The sequence below is a fragment of the Ascaphus truei genome, chromosome 21, assembly GCF_040206685.1.
Source record: "Ascaphus truei isolate aAscTru1 chromosome 21, aAscTru1.hap1, whole genome shotgun sequence".
Classification (NCBI taxonomy): domain Eukaryota; kingdom Metazoa; phylum Chordata; class Amphibia; order Anura; family Ascaphidae; genus Ascaphus; species Ascaphus truei.
The window spans coordinates 5,279,845-5,292,021 of NC_134503.1; the positions used below are offsets into that span (position 1 = coordinate 5,279,845).

Below are 12,177 nucleotides of genomic sequence, written 5' to 3' on the forward strand. Positions count from 1 at the left end.
TGATATTTTTGTAAATCGCATACATTTTCCAGCACAACACATTAATAAGAACAAATTTTATTTAATAATGATTTTCATCTTAATCAATCTACGGTAACATTCCATTAGTACAGTAGTATTTATTTATCATATTCAGCAGAACCCGCTCAGTAACACATTGCATTAGATTATTAAGCGGCAGTAACAGCCCTGCATCAGCCTCACACACACACCCGTGCTACTAGAAATAGGACAGAATAATCCACAAATAAAAATATATAACAAATCTCTGATGTAAAAACAAGGCGATTAGACTCGGACACGATCCAGGTTTAAAAAGAGACAATGGCCCTTATTCTTAAACTAGACTTCAATGGGGTTTTCCATGGGAGAACACCACAGCGCTATGGCCGTTTATAGAAGAAGGGCCAATGACTTTGGCATTGAGCTACATTCTACAAACCTCTTCCACAGTAGGTTTCGGTTTTAGCACCGAATACGTTAATTAAGGTACATGTCCTAGCACAGTTTCACGACATTCATTGCTGCACAGCCGGCAGCATCAATACGAAAATACGTACGAGGCGCGCTTTTGTATATGAATTACTTGGAAGACAAACCGTGGAGGGGGTTTATATAAAAGTACAAAAGAACGGTGTTAAATGTCTTTTTACGTCTTTTTCATAATTACGCCAGCATAACAGACCTCAGTAATTCTGGGTCATCACATAAAAACAAAAAAACTTTTTTTGAAGATAATTACTTACATAAAAATAGTACAAAATGGCAGTTGACGTTCCAAATAAATCATGGTATTCTTAAAAATGGTTGCACCGCTTTCTTTCTGTTTGAGTGGATCTTAATGCCATGAAAAAACTTCTGTTGCCTCCATCTTCATGGCGTTATCATTTTATCCCTCCAGCCTCTCGCCTTGTCTCTCGGCCTCTCGCCTTGTCTCTTCCTCCCAGTCTTTATACAGAGAAAACTACCCAATCAGCTTGGTGTAACCAACTCCCCTTCCTATAGCCAACCTGATATGATCTCATAAGAAACAGCACACATCTCCATACATAGAATACCAAATATGGCATACAGTATGTAATGGAAGATTCTCAGAGCTTATCAATCCAATCTAACTGTCATAGCCTCTTCGATTGCATCAGCTAAAACCTACAGTTGTCAATAATCACTCAGTATCACCCTAAACAGGGTTTCTCTATAGAGGCAGCTGTAACCTTAATATAACTCGCCAATGTAACTGAACATACAATCAGATTCTATCTATATACACACACACCTCAACCCCGTAATAGCGTGATCCGCTACAATGCAGATCCGCGTATAACGCGGTGTGAGCGTGGCTCCCGCTTAAAAAAAATGTGGGCAAACTTTAATAACGCACGGACACGCACGCACTTTCCCTACCTGTTGATTGTGTGCTCTCAGTTCTGTGGGGCTGCTGCAGTGCTGTGAGCTGCTTTGTGCTTGTGTCATGGACATTTTCTTTTTTTATTTTCGCGATCCCAGTTATAACGCGGTCTCATTCTTTGGCCCCAGAGCACCGCGTTATAACGGGGTTCAGCTGTGTATATATGAAAGAACTATCAGACAATTATACTGTGTACTTATGACATTCTGCCTTTGATAACTGGATATCGTTGAATTGGATTTCTTAGAAACAGTATAAAAAATTATCCAAACCCTACCTGACAATAGAAATTTACCAATGTAGCCGCACCTTTACCAATGGTTTCTCCATGTGTAAAACATTTTAGGGACTCAAACCACAAAACTCTATCATAATTAAGAGCGGAGTTATTTTATGTGGGAATGTGCAGGAACCTAGTGCCACCCACCACCGCCTTTTATAAGATGTCAGAATGAAATGCTATAAAGTGATTAAAATCCAGGTTAGAAATGCAGAGGAATTTGCATATTTATGTATTTTTGTTTCCTTAGTATTTTTGGGGGTGGTGTACTACAAATCTGACATTGAGCCACCTTGTCCGTCCTTCTAATGCTTTCAAAAGTAATGCTACCGACACCCCGGGGATTGAATGGGTTTGTGGGAGCGTTTAAAAGCGAAGAATAATTAGTGGACTGGCTGGGATTTCTGTTGCTGTTACACTCTCTCCCAATACCTCCCTCACTGCAAAATGTCTCCTCTTGGCTACATAAAAATGCTAAAAGTCCCACACAAAAAAAAAAAAAAAGAAGTCAAAATATATATTTAACTGTTAAAAGACTGAAAGGTTAGTTCGTAAAAGAAAACTTCCAGCTGGGCTCTGAAAAATCGCCTCATTGTAAAAAAAGTGGTTTGTGTCCATCAGTTATTAAAAGTTCGGATCAGGAAGAATTCGGGGTACTTCGATGTATCCACGAGGTGTGTTGATAAAGGTAACAGTCATTCAATGCCCACAAGAAGGATACAAAATACACTTTGAAATTGGACAGAAATGAAAGGGGTAAAACACCATGTTTCCAAGTCATGGCTGCAGTCTGCCTGCCCAGATGTTAAATCCCTGTGGCAGGCTTGTGGCACTGCCGTGTGGCAGAGGTTAGAGGACAAGGTCAAGTTTAGCGGACACCGTCTTGCAGCCTTTATCAGAAAACAGCATTTCCTCTTTGGGGTAGTACGTCATCTCTTTGGACACTTTCTCCACCAGCTCATCGTCTGCCATGAACCCACGGTGTCTGAGCTCCGCCGCCACGCACATCTTCACGTGCCTGAACTCCAGCGGCAGGAACGGCACAAAGTAATCAACCAGGTTCTTGGCTATGAGGTTGCTGTGCCAAAAGCCACCTGTGGAAAGAGCAGAAATTACTATGACCAGGATCGTCTGGGTGCGATGAGAGCCAATTTCTTGCCTCAAAACCTTAACCACTTCAGTGCCAGAGAGGGGACAGAAACAAGCTCCTCCGCTATAGGCGTTTCCAACACTGGTGGTCAAAATATTATTTGAACGCCTTGATTGAAACATTTAAGAGGAGTGTGTAATAAGTGAACCCATGAGTGTACCTGCTAGTCTTCCACAGATCCCCCAATTAATGCCCGATGTCATATAGTGTTAAACTGCAGAGAAGGATTCTGGGAAGCGACATGCACCATGTGTCACTTTTAGCTAAACCATTTTTACATGAATTTCCTGGGGCAAGTGTGAAAGCAAACCGCTCAATTACAAAATACAACATAAAAGGAGCAGTGGGGTGCAAAAGATGCCCAATTTGCTTTTGGTGCAGAACCACTGGTGGGCTCATAAGATTGAAATAAACTTGTTCTTATGGGGCCTTTCGGCTTAGAGTTTGCCCTGGTTTGTCTGAGGGCTCCTCAAATGCCCAGGCTGTAAATACTGTCTGGTATGAGGCCTTTTAAACTAAACTGAACTAAGGTGTAAAAACTGACATGTCTGTAGTATTCTATCATGTCATAAATAGGCAGCCCTTGCAATGAAGCCCCCCAGCAAGAACACATCAGTGGGTAAAGTGGACAATAGCTAGAAATGTTTGAGGGTCTCTGCTTCACACACGGGTTATTGAACAAACAGATGCAACACGGTGCAATATAGGGGCAAAATGCAGCGCCGCTTTTAAATGTTTTGTTGTAATATGAGAACGTGTGCAGTCTCCCCTCAGTACTGCACCCATTTTCCAGCCAGGAGCCTTTAGTGTGTAAAACCTCCAGTCCCACTTCCTAAAATAAGCAAAAGCTCTGGGGAGACCTTCAGCCAGGGCACTTACTGTTCTTGTTGTTGTACACCCCCAAAGAAAGCACACTGTCCACATCCTTTAGCTGCAAATCTTCTCTACTATTCCCTCTTCTCCAGAAATCCAGCACTACGTCGGTAATGAGATCCCCCCCAGCATTGCTGAAAGGAGGACATGGAAATCAAAGCAAGCAGCTTGTCATTGCCCAGCATAACATTATTACCCAGTGGAGCAATAGGAGACCAGCACTGCGTTGTGCACACTGACACACACTTGTGAGGTCTTACAAAGCTTTTATTGTTATGAATGAGAACTATTGGCTTAAGTGTATTTGGAAACGTCTGGTTTTGACAGGGACAGCCACACCTCTTGTAAACAGAGGCGGGTGTCCGTAAAAAATGACAGTGTGGGCTGAAGTCTCTTTCCTTTGGCCTTATAGCCTTTTCTAGCCACAAAGTACGGAGCGAATCCCTCACATGTCACAGAAGTTTGAGTTCATAAAACCTTATGTACAAAGTCATCAACTTTAAACCTCGTTAAATTAAACAACGTTGCCCTTCTAGAGACCCGCTGTGACACACAGAGGTAAAACTGGTCTGGGCTTCCCCGTTACCCATTTGCTTGATGAATGTTTATCCTACTTATTAATGTGGTGGAGTGACTGCCCGAGTTCCTCATCTCACCCATGCAACTGGCCACTTACCTGAGGAAGATGAAGATGGCTTTGCGATAGGATACGCCATCTAGACGGTCGTTATAATCCAGAAACGGCTTGATCGCATTGATAAGTCCGGGGTGCATCCTGTCCACTGCATCAAAGATAAATATGGAGCGTGCTCACTGCGTGACGTTCCCTCGAATCCATGACTGCAGCTGGTCCTGTGACCGAAAGTTTCTTTTATTTAGTATTTTAGCTGGTTCTTCATCATATACTCAAGACAAAGCAAGAGAACAAAGATTTAACTCCATTGGCTTCTATGACCTGAGACTAATGGAAACGCTACATTCAAGTAAATGGAGGTGATAAACTCAAATGAATGGAGAAGCTACATGACCTACTGTATGAAATCAAATGAATGAATATGTGATATATAATAAATGAAGATTATGGGAAAAAAAAGTTTTTGTTGTATAGCAACGCAACGTACTCAGCGCTGTACACAGAATTTTGTAGGCACAAGTCCATGCCCTGTGGAGCTTACAATCTAATCTTCGGTGCCTGAAGCACAGGGAGATAAGGTGACTTTCTTAAGATCACGAAGAGCGGACACTGGGATCTGAATAGTGTTTAGCCTCTTCAAGGACAGTTACCACTATACCGCTCCTTATCTAGAAGGCTCTTCTTCTATAAAAATGTCCAAGTGGCCATTCTCGACCGAACATCGAAAAACTTCGTGGTTGATGTATGCACTCTTATTACTCATGACGTGATAGATACTTCAGTGGTGCACTAATGCTGTGGGGAGAGGGTGGGGTGCAGGGAGACTTCCTGAAGTGGACCCCATATATGGAACATACAAATGAAAGAATAGCATGCACACCATTGAAGCCTATGGGAGTTCTCCTCCGAAAACATCCACTTCGGCATATACAGAATTACCCTCTAAGTCTTTCCAGCATTTGTGACTGGGGTATGTTTCTTTCGGTGATGAGAGGTGTAATCACTATGCTAAGCAGATCCCTTGTATAAAAGCACCTTGTATAAGTGGACCAGGCGGTCGTGTGTGAAATGGACAGGTGACACAAAGTGATGGACGAATTTGCTACTCATGCCCATGTCGTACACGCGCTCCACAATAATTTTGCTGACAAAGTTCTTTCCGGTGCCGGTCCAGCCATGCAGGGACAGGGTCAGCGGCTTCTTGGGGTTTTCATTGCTCATGAATCTGGTCAGTGCCCGAAAGATGACTTCTTTGGCCAGGTGCTGCCCAAAAAGATTCTGGTCCAGAGCGTGCCACAGGGCTGAAACAGGAGAGAAGTAATTTACCTTGGCCCCAAATGAAACACAGGACGATAAGAACTGCACCAGAGCATCAACAAGTTACCATAGGGACAAGATTCATATCTTTACTATTGGAAGCCTATCTTGAGGGGTAGTGACATTTTAAAGTGCCACATTTAAGTGTGGAATTATAACTGGAGTTACTTTATACATATAGAAATAATGTAACTGAAGCCAGTTTAATTACAAAGCTATGGCAGCTAGTCATGCAAATCTTAATTTGCTGCTATTTCGACTAAAAAAAACCCTTCTCAGCTCCTTCCCACAGGGAAATCAATGATGTTAGTGAACCCTGCTTAAAGGGAGCTGATCTTAATCCCACATAAACCAGGCCCAACTGCCCCATTTTCTGTGACAGTCAATAACACTACCACTCACCGTCTACCAAGCACCCTGTGTAACGTTGGACTCCTCGCTTTCATTCTTATATTTTGCCGTTGCTAAATCTTGCCAATTTTTCCTCTGCAACATTGCCCGAATCCACCCTTTCCTCTGTTCCTCTACAAAAGTTTATCTTCTGTTCCTCCTTACCTCTTAGCCCTAATTTCTCGCTATGCACCAGCCCAACTTTTGCGTTCTGCTCAAGGATGTCTTCTCCCTACCCCTTTTGTATCTAAAGCCCTCTCCCACCTTAAACCTTTTTCTCACTGACTAGTGAGATAAGACTGTTACTAGTCTTATTATATATTAGTGAAAGCACTGTATGCCTGTCTGCATCTTCCTGTGTCCCTAGGGGAATCTCATTGGTCCCTTGGGCCGCCCGCTCCCCTCATTGGCCTGAGGCGGAGTGACGACACACACACACACACACACACACACACACACCCCTCCAAGTCATCGTGACCCACGCGCACCTCCTCCTCTCCCTGTGTCTCCCGCGCTTCCCCCCCCCCCCCCCCCCGGCGCCGCTACAGTCAGCGGGGGAGCGTAGCGAGCGCCCGGGACACCCCCCACGGCTCTCAAGCACGTGCCGCGCGCCCCCGCGCTCTCCTCCTCTCCCCGTGTCAGCTCTCCCCCCCGGAGCTCCGCTCAGCTCTCCCCCCCGGAGCTCCGCTCAGCTCTCCCCCCCCGGAGCTCCGCTCAGCTCTCCCCCCCGGAGCTCCGCTCAGCTCTCCCCCCAGGTACTCCGCTCACCTCCCCCCCGGTGCTCCACTCACCTCCCCCCCGGTGCTCCCACTCACCTCCCCCCCGGTGCTCCAACAGGCAGTGGACACGCGGCGCCTAAGATGGCGGCGCCCGGAACGACCCCCTTCCTTCCTCGCGGAGTAAGATGGCGGCGGACGGAACGAGAGGTGACGTGTGTGTGTGTCACTGTGTGTGTGTGTGACACTGTGTGTGGGGGGACACACTGTGTGTGGGGGGGACACACTGTGTGTGGGGGGGGACACACTGTGTGTGGGGGGGACACACTGTGTGTGGGGGGGACACACTGTGTGTGGGGGGGACACACTGTGTGTGGGGGGGACACACTGTGTGTGGGGGGGGACACACTGTGTGTGGGGGGGGACACACTGTGTGTGGGGGGGACACACTGTGTGTGGGGGGGACACTGTGTGTGGGGGGGACACACTGTGTGTGGGGGGACACACTGTGTGTGGGGGGGGACACACTGTGTGTGGGGGGGACACACTGTGTGTGGGGGGACACACTGTGTGTGGGGGGACACACTGTGTGTGGGGGGACACACTGTGTGTCGTGTGTGTGCACTGTGTGTGTGTGTGTGACACTGTGTGTGTGTGTGTCACTGTGTGTGTGTCAGACACTCTAGGGTGGGGACCGGAGCTACGCATGGGGGGGGGGGAGGGGGAGCGGAGAGAGAGGGGGGAGCGGAGAGAGAGGGGGGGAGCGGAGAGAGAGGGGGGAGCGGAGAGAGAGGGGGGAGCGGAGAGAGAGGGGGGAGCGGAGAGAGAGGGGGGAGCGGAGAGAGAGGGGGGAGCGGAGAGAGAGGGGGGAGCGGAGAGAGAGGGGGAGCGGAGAAACATACAGGGGGAGTGGAGGAGGGACATGAAATTGTAAGCAACCCACCCCCCCTCCTGTCCACTGTCCCCCCCCCTCCTGCCGCTGTCCCCCCCCCTCCTGTCCGCTGTCCCCCCCCCTCCTGTCCGCTGTCCTCCCCCCCTCCTGTCCGCTGTCCTTCCCCCCCTCCTGTCCGCTGTCCTCCCCCCCTCCTGTCCGCTGTCCTCCCCCCCTCCTGTCCGCTGTCCTCCCCCCCTCCTGTCCGCTGTCCCCCCCCTCCTGTCCGCTGTCCTTCCCCTCCTGTCCGCTGTCCTTCCCTCCTGTCCGCTGTCCTTCCCCCCCTCCTGTCCGCTGTCCTCCCCCCCTCCCGTCCGCTGCCCCCCCCCCTCCCGTCCGCTGTCCCCCCCCCTCCCGTCCACTGTTCCCCCCCCCCCTCCCCTGTTCCCCCCCCCCCTCCCGTCCACTGTCCCCCCCCCTTCCTGTCCACATCCCCTCCCGTCCACTGTCCCCCCCCCTCCCCGTCCACTGCCCCCCCCCTCCCGTCCACTGTGTCCCCCCTCCTCCCGTCCACTGTCCCCCCCCTCCCGTCCACTGTCCCCCCCCCTCCCGTCCACTGTCCCCCCCCCCTTCCGTCCACTGTCCCCCCCCCCTCCCGTCCACTGTCCCCCCCCTCCCGTCCACTGTCCCCCCCCCCCCGTCCACTGTCCCCCCCCCCGTCACTGTCCCCCCCCCGTCCACTGTCCCCCCCCCCTCCGTCCACTGTCCCCCCCCCCTCCCGTCCACTGTCCCCCCCCCCCTCCCGTCCACTGTCCCCCCCCCTCCCGTCCACTGTCCCCCCCCTCCCGTCCACTGTAACCCCCCTCCCGTCCACTGTAACCCCCCTCCCGTCCACTGTCCCCCCCCCTCCCGTCCACTGTCCCCCCCCCATCCCGTCCACTGTCCCCCCCCCCTCCCGTCCCCCCCCCTCCCGTCCCCCTCCCTCCCGTCCCCCCCCTCCCGTCCACTGTCCCCCCCCTCCCGTCCACTGTCCCCCCCCTCCCGTCCACTGTCCCCCCCCCTCCCGTCCACTGTCCCCCCCCTCCCGTCCACTGTCCCCCCCCCTCCCGTCCACTGTCCCCCCCCCCTCCCGTCCACTGTCCCCCCCCCTCCCGTCCACTGTCCCCCCCCCTCCCGTCCACTGTCCCGTCCACTCCCGTCCACTGTCCCGTCCACTCCCGTCCACTGTCCCGTCCACTCCCTCCCGTCCACTGTCCCCCCCCCCCTCCCGTCCACTGTCCCCCCCCCTCCCGTCCACTGTCCCGTCCACTCCCGTCCACTGTCCCGTCCACTCCCCTCCCGTCCACTGTCCCCCCCCCTCCCGTCCACTGTCCCGTCCACTCCCGTCCACTGTCCCGTCCACTCCCGTCCACTGTCCCGTCCACTCCCGTCCACTGTCCCGTCCACTCCCGTCCACTGTCCCGTCCACTCCCGTCCACTGTCCCCCCCCCCTCCCGTCCACTGTCCCCCCCCCTCCCGTCCACTGTCCCCCTCCCGTCCACTGTCCCCCCCCCCCCTCCCGTCCACTCCCCTCCCGTCCACTGTCCCCCCCCCCTCCCGTCCACTGTCCCCCCCCTCCCGTCCACTGTCCCCCCCCTCCCGTCCACTGTCCCCCCCCTCCCCGTCCACTGTCCCCCCCCCTCCCGTCCACTGTCCCCCCCCCTCCCGTCCACTGTCCCCCCCCTCCCGTCCACTCCCCTCCCGTCCACTCCCCTCCCGTCCACTCCCCTCCGTCCACTGTCCCCCCCCGTCCACTGTCCCCCCCCGTCCACTGTCCCCCCCCGTCCACTGTCCCCCCCCTCCCGTCCACTGTCCCCCCCCCTCCCGTCCACTGTCCCCCCCCCTCCCGTCCACTGTCCCCCCCCCCCCTCCCGTCCACTGTCCCCCCCCTCCCGTCCACTGTCCCCCCCCCCTCCCGTCCACTGTCCCCCCCCTCCCGTCCACTGTCCCCCCCCTCCCGTCCACTGTCCCCCCCCCCTCCCGTCCACTGTCCCCCCCCCTCCCGTCCACTGTCCCCCCCCCCTCCCGTCCACTCCCCTCCCGTCCACTGTCCCGTCCACTGTCCCCGTCCACTCCGCGTCCACTGTCCCGTCCACTCCCGTCCACTGTCCCGTCCACTCCCGTCCACTGTCCCGTCCACTCCCCTCCCGTCCACTGTCCCCCCCCCTCCCGTCCACTGTCCCCCCCCCTCCCGTCCACTGTCCCCCCCCCCCTCCCGTCCACTGTCCCCCCCCCTCCCGTCCACTGTCCCCCCCCCTCCCGTCCACTGTCCCCCCCCCCCTCCCGTCCACTGTCCCCCCCCCCCTCCCGTCACTCCCCTCCCGTCCACTGTCCCCCCCCCTCCCGTCCACTGTCCCCCCCCCCTCCCGTCCACTGTCCCCCCCCCTCCCGTCCACTCCCCTCCCGTCCACTCCCCTCCCGTCCACTCCCCTCCCGTCCACTGTCCCCCCCCGTCCACTGTCCCCCCCCGTCCACTGTCCCCCCCCTCCCGTCCACTGTCCCCCCCCTCCCGTCCACTGTCCCCCCCCCCTCCCGTCCACTGTCCCCCCCCCCTCCCGTCCACTGTCCCCCCCCCCCTCCCGTCCACTGTCCCCCCCCCCTCCCGTCCACTGTCCCCCCCCCTCCCGTCCACTGTCCCCCCCCCCTCCCGTCCACTGTCCCCCCCCCCCTCCCGTCCACTGTCCCCCCCCCCTCCCGTCCACTGTCCCCCCCCCCTCCCGTCCACTGTCCCCCCCCCCTCCCGTCCACTGTCCCCCCCCTCCCGTCCACTGTCCCCCCCCCTCCCGTCCACTGTCCCCCCCCCCTCCCGTCCACTGTCCCCCCCCTCCCGTCCACTGTCCCCCCCCCTCCCCGTCCACTGTCCCCCCCCCTCCCGTCCACTGTCCCCCCCCCCCTCCCGTCCACTGTCCCCCCCCCCTCCCGTCCACTGTCCCCCCCCCCTCCCGTCCACTCCCCTCCCGTCCACTGTCCCCCCCCCCCTCCCGTCCACTGTCCCCCCCCCCCTCCCGTCCACTCCCCTCCCCTCCCGTCCACTCCCCTCCCCTCCCGTCCACTGTCCCCCCCCCCCCCTCCCGTCCACTGTCCACTCCCGTCCACTGTCCCCCCCCCCCCTCCCGTCCACTGTCCCCCCCCCCCTCCCGTCCACTGTCCACTCCCGTCCACTGTCCCCCCCCCTCCCGTCCACTGTCCCCCCCCCCTCCCGTCCACTGTCCCCCCCCCCTCCCGTCCACTGTCCCCCCCCCTCCCGTCCACTGTCCCCCCCCCCTCCCGTCCACTGTCCCCCCCCCCCTCCCGTCCACTGTCCCCTCCCCCCTCCCGTCCACTGTCCCCTCCCGTCCACTGTCCCCCCCCGTCCACTGTCCCCCCCCCCTCCCGTCCACTGTCCCCCCCCTCCCGTCCACTGTCCCCCCCCCCTCCCGTCCACTGTCCCCCCCCTCCACTGTCCCCCCCCTCCACTGTCCCCCCCCCTCCACTGTCCCCCCCCTCCCATCCACTGTCCCCCCCCTCCCATCCACTGTCCCCCCCCGTCCACTGTCCCCCCCCCTCCCATCCACTGTCCCCCCCCCTCCCATCCACTGTCCCCCCCCTCCCGTCCACTGTCCCCCCCCCTCCCGTCCACTGTCCCCCCCCCTCCCGTCCACTGTCCCCCCCCCCTCCCGTCCACTGTCCCCCCCCCCCTCCCGTCCACTGTCCCCCCCCCCTCCCGTCCACTGTCCCCCCCCCTCCCGTCCACTGTCCCCCCCCCCTCCCGTCCACTGTCCCTCCCGTCCACTGTCCCCCCCGTCCACTGTCCCCCCCGTCCACTGTCCCCCCTCCCGTCCACTGTCCCCCCCCTCCCGTCCACTGTCCCCCCCCCCTCCCGTCCACTGTCCCCCCCCCTCCCGTCCACTGTCCCCCCCCCCTCCCGTCCACTGTCCCCCCCCCCTCCCGTCCACTGTCCCCCCCCCTCCCGTCCACTGTCCCCCCCCCTCCCGTCCACTGTCCCCCCCCCCTCCCGTCCACTGTCCCCCCCCTCCCGTCCACTGTCCCCCCCCCTCCCGTCCACTGTCCCCCCCCCCGTCCACTGTCCCCCCCCCCCGTCCACTGTCCCCCCCCCGTCCACTGTCCCCCCCCCGTCCACTGTCCCCCCCCCCTCCCGTCCACTGTCCCCCCCCCTCCCGTCCACTGTCCCCCCCCCCTCCCGTCCACTGTCCCCCCCCCTCCCGTCCACTGTCCCCCCCCCCCCTCCCGTCCACTGTCCCCCCCCCCTCCCGTCCACTGTCCCCCCCCCTCCCGTCCACTGTCCCCCCCCCTCCCGTCCACTGTCCCCCCCCCTCCCGTCCACTGTCCCCCCCCCTCCCGTCCACTGTCCCCCCCCCCTCCCGTCCACTGTCCCCCCCCCCTCCCGTCCACTGTCCCCCCCCCCCTCCCGTCCACTGTCCCCCCCCCCCTCCCGTCCACTGTCCCCCCCCCCCTCCCGTCCACTGTCCCCCCCCCTCCTCCCGTCCACTGTCCCCCCC

General features: G+C 57.5%; 2 protein-coding genes and 1 pseudogene across 3 annotated transcripts in view; 1 reads left to right on the forward strand and 2 right to left on the reverse strand.

Annotated features, from left to right (window-relative positions):
- Positions 1–12,177, forward strand: part of USP20 (ubiquitin specific peptidase 20) — a 122,515-nt gene that overhangs the window by 53,657 nt on the left and 56,681 nt on the right. The gene's annotated exons all lie outside the window — the stretch shown is intronic.
- Positions 42–12,177, reverse strand: part of LOC142472028 (torsin-1A-like) — a 31,976-nt gene continuing 19,840 nt past the window's right edge. The window contains exon 6 of the transcript XR_012789569.1: positions 42–922. The gene's annotated coding sequence lies outside the window, so the exon portion shown is untranslated. The remainder of the gene's footprint in view (positions 923–12,177) is intronic.
- The window catches only part of LOC142472433 (torsin-1B-like), a 23,053-nt pseudogene continuing 10,917 nt past the window's right edge, over positions 42–12,177 (reverse strand).